Source organism: Pelophylax lessonae, assembly GCF_965119305.1.
Source record: "Pelophylax lessonae genome assembly, chromosome: 13".
Lineage (NCBI taxonomy): Eukaryota > Metazoa > Chordata > Amphibia > Anura > Ranidae > Pelophylax > Pelophylax lessonae.
In genome coordinates, this window is record NC_138780.1 from 3,899,824 (window position 1) to 3,908,419 (window position 8,596).

Below are 8,596 nucleotides of genomic sequence, written 5' to 3' on the forward strand. Positions count from 1 at the left end.
CTTCCCCCAAGGTATTATACTCCCCATGGAGAAACGGCGATCTTTTTCAGTCCGGCGCAACCAAAAATACTTTATGGGGTTCATTTACAAAATATTTGCATTGTCACTCACCTAGTAAAAGGGCCTGAACCTTCGTTCTGTGCAAATTAGGTGAAAAACAAATGTAAATAGGCAATATCGTGCATTGTTTGAATGGAAGTCATTCATTTACAATGGAAAATGCCACATTTGGCCACTAGATGGAGCCAAGTATCCCAAACCTTTCCATCTAGTGACCAAATACAGCTTCATTTATGATGGAAAATACCACATTTAGCCACTAGATGGAGCCAAGTATCATAGACAATTCCAGCTCCATCTAGTGGCCAAATGCAGCTTCATTTATGATGGAAAACACCACATTTAGCCACTAGATGGAGCCAAGTATAGACATTTCCATCTCCAGCTCCACCTAGTGGCCAAATGCAGCTTTTTTTTCGCCCACATACAGAGGTGTCCTGTTACCCCAGCATGCTGAGACTTGTAGTCATTCCATGGCAGCTCCCTGTACCCCTCAAATCCCACATTATCCTGACTTTGTATATTTTATTGTTACCAGCATTTTCTGTCAAGGCATTGTATGCCCGTTAGAGAAAACGCAATCTTTTTCCATCTTGCACAACCAAAAAATACTTTATGGGGTTCAATTATAGAATATTTGTGTAGCCATTCACCCAGTAAAAGCACGTTTGAATGTAAGTAATTCATTTACATTGGAAAATACCACATTTGGCCACTAGATGGAGCCAAGTTTTATAGACCTTTCCATCTCCAGCTCCATCTAGTGGCCAAATGCAGCTTTGTTTATGATGGAAAATACCACATTTGGCCACTAGATGGAGCCAAGTATCATAGACATTTCCATCTCCAGCTCCATCTAGTGGCCAAATGCAGCTTCGTTTATGATGGAAAATACCACATTTGGCCACTAGATGGAGCCAAGTATCATAGACATTTCCATCTCCAGCTCCATCTAGTGGCAAAATGAAGCTTTTTCTTCCCACATACAGAGGTGTCCTGTCACCCCCAGCATGCTGAGACTTGTAGTCCTTCCATGGCAGCTCCCTGTACCCCCTCAAATCTCACATTATCCTGACATTGTATATTTTATTTCCCCCCCCCCCCCCCCCCCAAGGCATTGTACTCCCCATGGAGAAACAGCGATCTTTTACCCTCCGGCGCAACCAAAAATACTTTATGGGGTTCATTTACAAAATATTTGCGTTGTCACTCACCCAGTAAAAGTGCCTGACCCTTCGTTCTGGTCGAATTAACAAAAAGAAAAACGAATGTAAATAAACTATAACCAGCACTGTTCAAATGTCATTGATTTGAAATTGTAAAAACCCCATTTGGCCACTAGATGGAGCCAAGTATCATGGACATTTTCATCTCCAGCTCCATCTAGGGGCAAAATGCAGCATTTTTCCTACATTCATAGTACAGAGCATCCGGAAAGTATTCACAGTGCTTCACTTTTTCCACATTTTATGTTACAGCCTTATTCCAAAATAGAATACATTCATTATTTTCCTCAAAATTCTACAAACCCCTCCCCCATAATGACAACGTGAGAGAAGTTTGTTTGAAATCTTTGCAAATTTTTTAAAAAAAGGAAGAAGGAAAATTTCCCATGTACATAAGTATTCACACCCTTTGCCATGTACATAAGTATTCACCCCCTTTGCCATGACACTCAGAATTGCCCTCAGGTGCCTCCTGTTTCCACTGATCATCCTTGAGATGTTTCTACAACTTGATTGGAGTCCACCTGTGGTATAGTCAGTTGATTGGACATGGTTTGGAAAGGCACACACCTGTCTATAGAAGGTTCCACAGGTAACAGTGCATGTCAGAGCACAAACCAAGCCATGAAGTCCAAGGAATTGTCTGTAGACCTCGGAGACAGGATTGTATGGAGGCACAGATCGGGGGAAGGGTACAGAAACATTTCTGCAGCATTGAAGGTCCCAATGAGCTCAGTGGTCTCCATCATCTGTAAATGGAAGAAGTTTGGAACCACCAGGAATCTTCCTAGAGCGGCCGCCCGGCCAAACTGAGCGATCGGGGGAGGGGGGCCTTAGTCAGGGAGGTGACCAAGAACCCGATGGTCACTCTGACAGAGCTCCAATGTTTCTCTATGGAGAGAGGAGAACCTTCCAGAAGAACAACCATCTCTGCAGCTCTCCACCAATCAGGCCTGTATGGGTGTGGCCAGACGGAAGCCACTCCTCAGTAAAAGTCACATGACAGCCCCCCTGGAGTTTACCAAAAGGCTCCTGAAGGACTCTCAGACCATGAGAAACAAAATTCTCTGCTCTGAGGATACAAAGATTAAACTCTTTGGCCTGAATGGCAAGCGTCATGTCTGGAGGAAACCAGGCAACGCCCATCACCTGACCAATACCATCCCTACTGTGAAGCATGGTGGTGGCAGCATCAGACTGTGGGGGATGTAGTTCAGCGGCAGGAACTGGGAGACTAGTCAGGATGGAGGGAAAGATGAATGCAGCAATGTACAGAGACATCCTTGATGAAAACCTTCTCCAGAGCGCTCTGGACCTCAGACTGGGGCGAAGGTTCATCTTCCAACAGGACAACGACCCTAAGCACACAGCCAAGATAACAAAGGAGTGACTACGGGACAACTCTGTGAATGTCCTTGAGTGGCCCAGCCAGAGCCCAGACTTGAACCCGATTGAACATCTCTGGAGAGATCTGAAAACGGCTGAGCACCGACCCTCCCCCATCCAACCTGATGGAGCCTGAGAGGTCCTGCAAAGAAGAATGGGAGAAACTGCCCAAAAATAGGAGTGCCAAGCTTGTAGCATCATACTCAGAAATACTGGAGGCTGGAATTGGTGCCAAAGGAGCTTCACCAAAGTATTGAACTGGGGTGTGAATACTTATGTACATGGCAAAGGGTATGAATACTTATGCACATGGGATTTTTTTCATTGTTTTTTATTTTTAATAAATTTGCAAAGATTTCAAACAAACTTCTCTCACGTTGTCATTATGGGGGAGGGGCTTGAAGAATTTTGAGGAAAATAATGAATTGAATCCATTTTGGAATAAGGCTGTAACATAAAATGTGAAAGAAGTGAAGCGCTGTGAATAATTTCCGGACGCTCTGTATTTTATGGTCACCCCCCAAGGCGCTGTACTCCTCTGTGGAGAAAGAACGACCTTTTTCCATCCGGCACAACCAATAAAACTTTACAGCGTTCATTTATATACAATTTGCATCGCCATCCGCCCGGGGGAAGTGCCTGAGCCGTCGTTCTATGCAAAATCCAATGTAAATAGATTCTATCCTGTGCAATCCCAATGGAAATCATTTCATCAGAACAGAAAATACCGCATTTGGCCACTAGATGGCGCTAAGTATCATATCAAATATTCATCATGGCTATCATAGGGAATCCGTTTGCTCATCAGCGCCATCTAGTGTGAACGGGGAAAAATACCACATAATGGCCACTAGATGGTGCTGAGTATCATAGGGAATAAGTATGCTCATTCGCGCCATTACTGTGAATGGGGAATATACCGAATTATGGCCACTAGATGGAACTGACTATCATAGGGAAAGGGTATGCTCATGAGCGCCATCTAGTGTAAATGGGGAATATACTGCATTATGGCCACTAGATGGTGCTAAGTCTCATACGAAATTAATACGCTCACCAGTGCCATCTAGTGTGAACAGGAAAAATACCACACAATGGCCACTAGATGGTGCTGAGTATCATAGGAAATTAATATGCTCATCAGCGCCATCTAGTGTGAATGGGGAGAAAACTGCATTACAGCCACTAGATGGTACTGAGTATCATAGGGAATAAGTGTGTGCATTAGCGCCATCTAGCGTGAATGAAAGCAATACTGTATTATGGCCACTATATGGTACTGACTATTATGGGGAAAAAAAAGTGTGTTCATCAGCGCCATCTAGTGTGAATGGGGAAAATATGGTATTATGGCCACTAGATGGCACTGAGTATCACAGGGAATAAGTATGCTCATTAGCACCATCTACTGTGATTGGGTAAAATACCACATAATGGCCACTAGATGGTGCTAAGTATTATATCAAATATCCATCATGGCTATCATATGGAAAGGGTATGCTCATGAGCGCCATCTAGTGTAAATGGGGAATATACTGCATTATGGCCACTAGATGGTGCTAAGTATCATACGAAATAATATGCTCACCAGCGCCATCTAGTTTGAACAGGAAAAATACCACACAATGGCCACTAGATGGCGCTGAGTATCATAGGGAATAAGAATGCTCATCAGCGCCATCTACTGCGAATGGGAAAAATACCACATAATGGCCAATAGATGGCGCTGAGTATCATAGGAAATGAATATGCACATCAGTGCCATCTAGTGTGAATGGGGAGAAAACTGCATTACAGCCACTAGATGGTACTGAGTATCACAGGGAATAAGTGTGTGCATTAGCCATCTAGCGTGAATGAAAGCAATACTGTATTATGGCCACTAGATGGCACTGACTATCATGGGAAAAAAGTATGCTCATCAGCGCCATCTAGTGTGAATGGGGAAATACGGCATTATGGCCACTAGATGGCACTGAGTATTATAGGGAAGAAGTATGCTCATCAGCACCATCTAGTGTGAATGGGGAAAATACCATATATATGGCCACTAGATGGCACTGAGTATCATGGGGAGTAAATATGCTCATCAGCGGCATCTAGTGTGAACAGGAAAAATACTGCATTATGGCCACTAGATGGTGCTGAGTATCATAGAAAATTAATATGCACATCAGCGCCATCTATTGTGAATGGGGAGAATACTGCATTACAGCGTCTAGATGGTACTGAGTATCACAGGGAATAAGTATGCTCATTAGCGCCATCTAGCTTGAATGAGAACAATACTGTATTATGGCCACTAGATGGCGCTGACTATCATGGGGAAAAAGTATGCTCATCAACGCCATCTAATGTGAATGGGGAAAAGTACCACATATTGGCCACTAGATGGCGCTGAGTATCATAGGAATTTAATATGCTCATCAGCGCCATCTAGTGTAAACAGGAAAAATACTGCATTATGGCCACTAGATGGCACTGAGTATTATAGGGAATAAGTATGCTCATCAGCGCCATCTACTGTGAATGGGAAAAATACCACATAATGGCCACTAGATGGTGCTAAGTATCATAGGAAATTAATATGCACATCAGCGCCATCTAGTGTGAATTGAGAGAAAACTGCATTACAGCCACTGGATGGTACTGAGTATCCTAGAGAATAAGTATGCTCATTAGCGCCATCTAGCTTGAATGAGAACAATACAGTATTATGGCCACTAGATGGCGCTGACTAATACGGCATTATGGTCACTAAATGAGGCTGAGTATCATAGCAATTGGTATGCACATCAGCGCCATCTAGTGTGAATGGGGAGAATACTGCATTACAGCCACTAGATGGTACTGAGTATCAAAAGGGAATAAGTATGCTCATCAGCGGCATCTAGCGTGAATGAGAACAATACTGTATTATGGCCACTAGATGGCACTGAGTATCATAGGGAATAAGTATGCCCATCAGCGCCATCTACTGTGAATGGGAAAAATACCACATGATGGCCACCAGATGGTTCTGAGTATCACAGGGAATTAATATGCTTATCAGCGCCATCTAGTGTGAATGGGGAGAATATCACATAATGGCCACTCTATGGCGCTGAGTATCATAGGGAATAAGTACATCTACTGTGAATGGGGAGAATACTGCATTACAGCCACTAGACTAGACGGTACTGAGTATGCTCATTAGCGCCATCTAGCGTGAATGAGAACAATACTGTATTATGGCCATTAGATGGCACTGACTATCATGGGAAAAAAAAAGTATGCTCATCAGCGCCATCTAGTGTGAATGGGGAGAATACCACCTTATGGCTGAGTAACATCGGGGAAGAAATACGCTCCTCAGCGCCATCTTGTGGCCATAATGTTGTACTTTCCACATCCACACATTCTTTTTGGCATAGTAAAATAAGTCCAGACATAGTGAAGTCCGAACAGTAAGTGCTGAACCTTTCACTTATCATATACACATATTTAAGCGAGTAAATGTAATAGTTGGTTTATTAAATAGCTGATCCCCCATCCCCCACCCCCCACCTTTGAACCTCAGAATAAAAAAGTATTTTGAGGTGCTGATCACTGATCATGAAGAACAGAACACTTTCTCAGTGAGAAGCCTCAGATAGAAGCTGTCATGCAGTGATTGCATACTAGGTTGGGGAGGCGATGTCAGTTACAAGTCTGAAGCCCGATACCTTCTGCAGCTGCTTCCATCAAATGCTTCTCACACAGGTCAGTGATTCCTATCACTTTTTTTTATAATTTGATGGCTCCTCAGCTTTCATGGTCGCCTACATCTGTATTCGGTGTCAGCGCTGGAGGATGAGGCTGACAGCCAGGGAACCGGCAACTTCTGATAAGAAAGCTCAGAGGCTCTAATTGCTTATGGTGTTTACCTTCCCACCTACGCGTTTCACTCATTATGAGGCCAGTGAGCTTAGCGTGGGAATTAACTTCATACGTGGCGTTTTCACCAAACTGGCGCCAGATTCTGCGGGCGGAGAGATTGTTTTAATTATACAAATTTTATAATAATTATTCTAGAAAAATGAAATTACACCCCATAGCTCAATGGATGGAAGAATAACAGGCAGACTCAGAGAGGGACTATGGGGACATCTAGTGGTCAGTTTGCAGAAGGCAGACACTCTGTGTGGGCTCATATACTGTATATACCTCTCATTATATATAGGAAATAACTGCGGTATATGTCAGAGCTATATAAATGTATAATAATAGTGTGTTACTGTAGGGGGACATTAGAGTGTAAGCTCCTCTGGTACAGAGACTGATGTGACTGTAGGGGGACATTAGAGTGTAAGCTCCTCTGGTACAGAGACTGATGTGACTGTGGGGGAGGGGACATTAGAGTGTAAGCTCCTCTGGTACAGAGACTGATGTGACTGTGGGGGAGGGGACATTAGAGTGTAAGCTCCTCTGGTACAGAGACTAATGTGACTGTAGGGGGACATTAGAGTGTAAGCTCCTCTGGTACAGAGACTGATGTGGCTGTAGGGGGACATTAGAGTGTAAGCTCCTCTGGTAAAGAGACTGATGTGACTGTGGGGGAGGGGACATTAGAGTGTAAGCTCCCCTGGTACAGAGACTGATGTGACTGTGGGGGAGGGGACATTAGAGTGTAAGCTCCTCTGGTACAGAGACCGATGTGACTGTGGGGGGGGGGGCATTAGAGTGTAAGCTCCTCTGGTACAGAGACTGATGTGACTGTGGGGGAGGGGACATTAGAGTGTAAGCTACTCTGGTAAAGAGACTGATGTGACTGTGGGGGAGGGGTCATTAGAGTGTAAGCTCCTCTGGTAAAGAGACTGATGTGACTGTGGGGGAGGGGACATTAGAGTGTAAGCTCCCCTGGTACAGAGACTGATGTGACTGTGGGGGAGGGGACATTAGAGTGTAAGCTCCTCTGGTACAGAGACTGATGTGACTGTGGGGGAGAGGGGACATTAGAGTGTAAGCTCCTCTGGTACAGGGTACGAAGACTGATGTGACTGGCTCAGTGATTTCTGTACAGCACTGCGGTATATGTTAGAGCTATATAAATGTATAATATTAGTGTGTGTGGGGAGGGGGGGGATACAGTAACATGGTACACCAGCAATCATAAAGATAAAATCTCAGAAGCGTTACATTTGTAAATAAAATAAAATATGAAATCAGTTTTATTCGCACAGAACAACAATAGTCACCACAAAATACTGCGAAACGTCACGTCTACAGCACAAAATAATATCTTTGCATCTCTTTGTATAAACTCAGTTGGTGATTGGCCGGTGAAGACATTTTGGGGTCACCTTGACAGCCCCCAAATTAGGGTCTGGTGGTGCTGCCGCCCTTCTGAAAGTCACTGCACCAAACCATTGATGGCGTACAAGAAGGGGGAGGGTTTTAAGGTGGGATTGCCAGCATCCAATCATAAGTGAGATGGAGGTTTGGAATTTGGAATCCTTGTTCACCCTCCTGCAGCTTTTTGATTGGTCGCCGCATAACCCAATACAGGGGAGGCAAAAGATGGAAGAGCGTGTATATAGAAATAAGTATATATATCAGACGGAATGAATGATGGATACAGGTGATGGGGGTGAATGTGCCCCCTCTTGGACTTTGTTATGTAATAGAATTATTGAATTCTAATATTTTTAGATGAAATGAACATCATATATTGAACTTTTTTTGACTCCATCTGTGTACCTGACAAAATCGTACAGCTGACATCATAAAACAAGCTGAGTTGTATAAAGCTAGTTTTTTTACTGCTTTGTTGTATTGTAGCTAGAGGCAATATCTGAGAAGGTGTTTTTAGATGCCAGGATCCCGCCATTGATGTTGGAGTTCCACTCTTCCAAGGCAGAGGAGTGAGTAAACATCGTTGCACATGCGCTCATGGTCCGGATGTG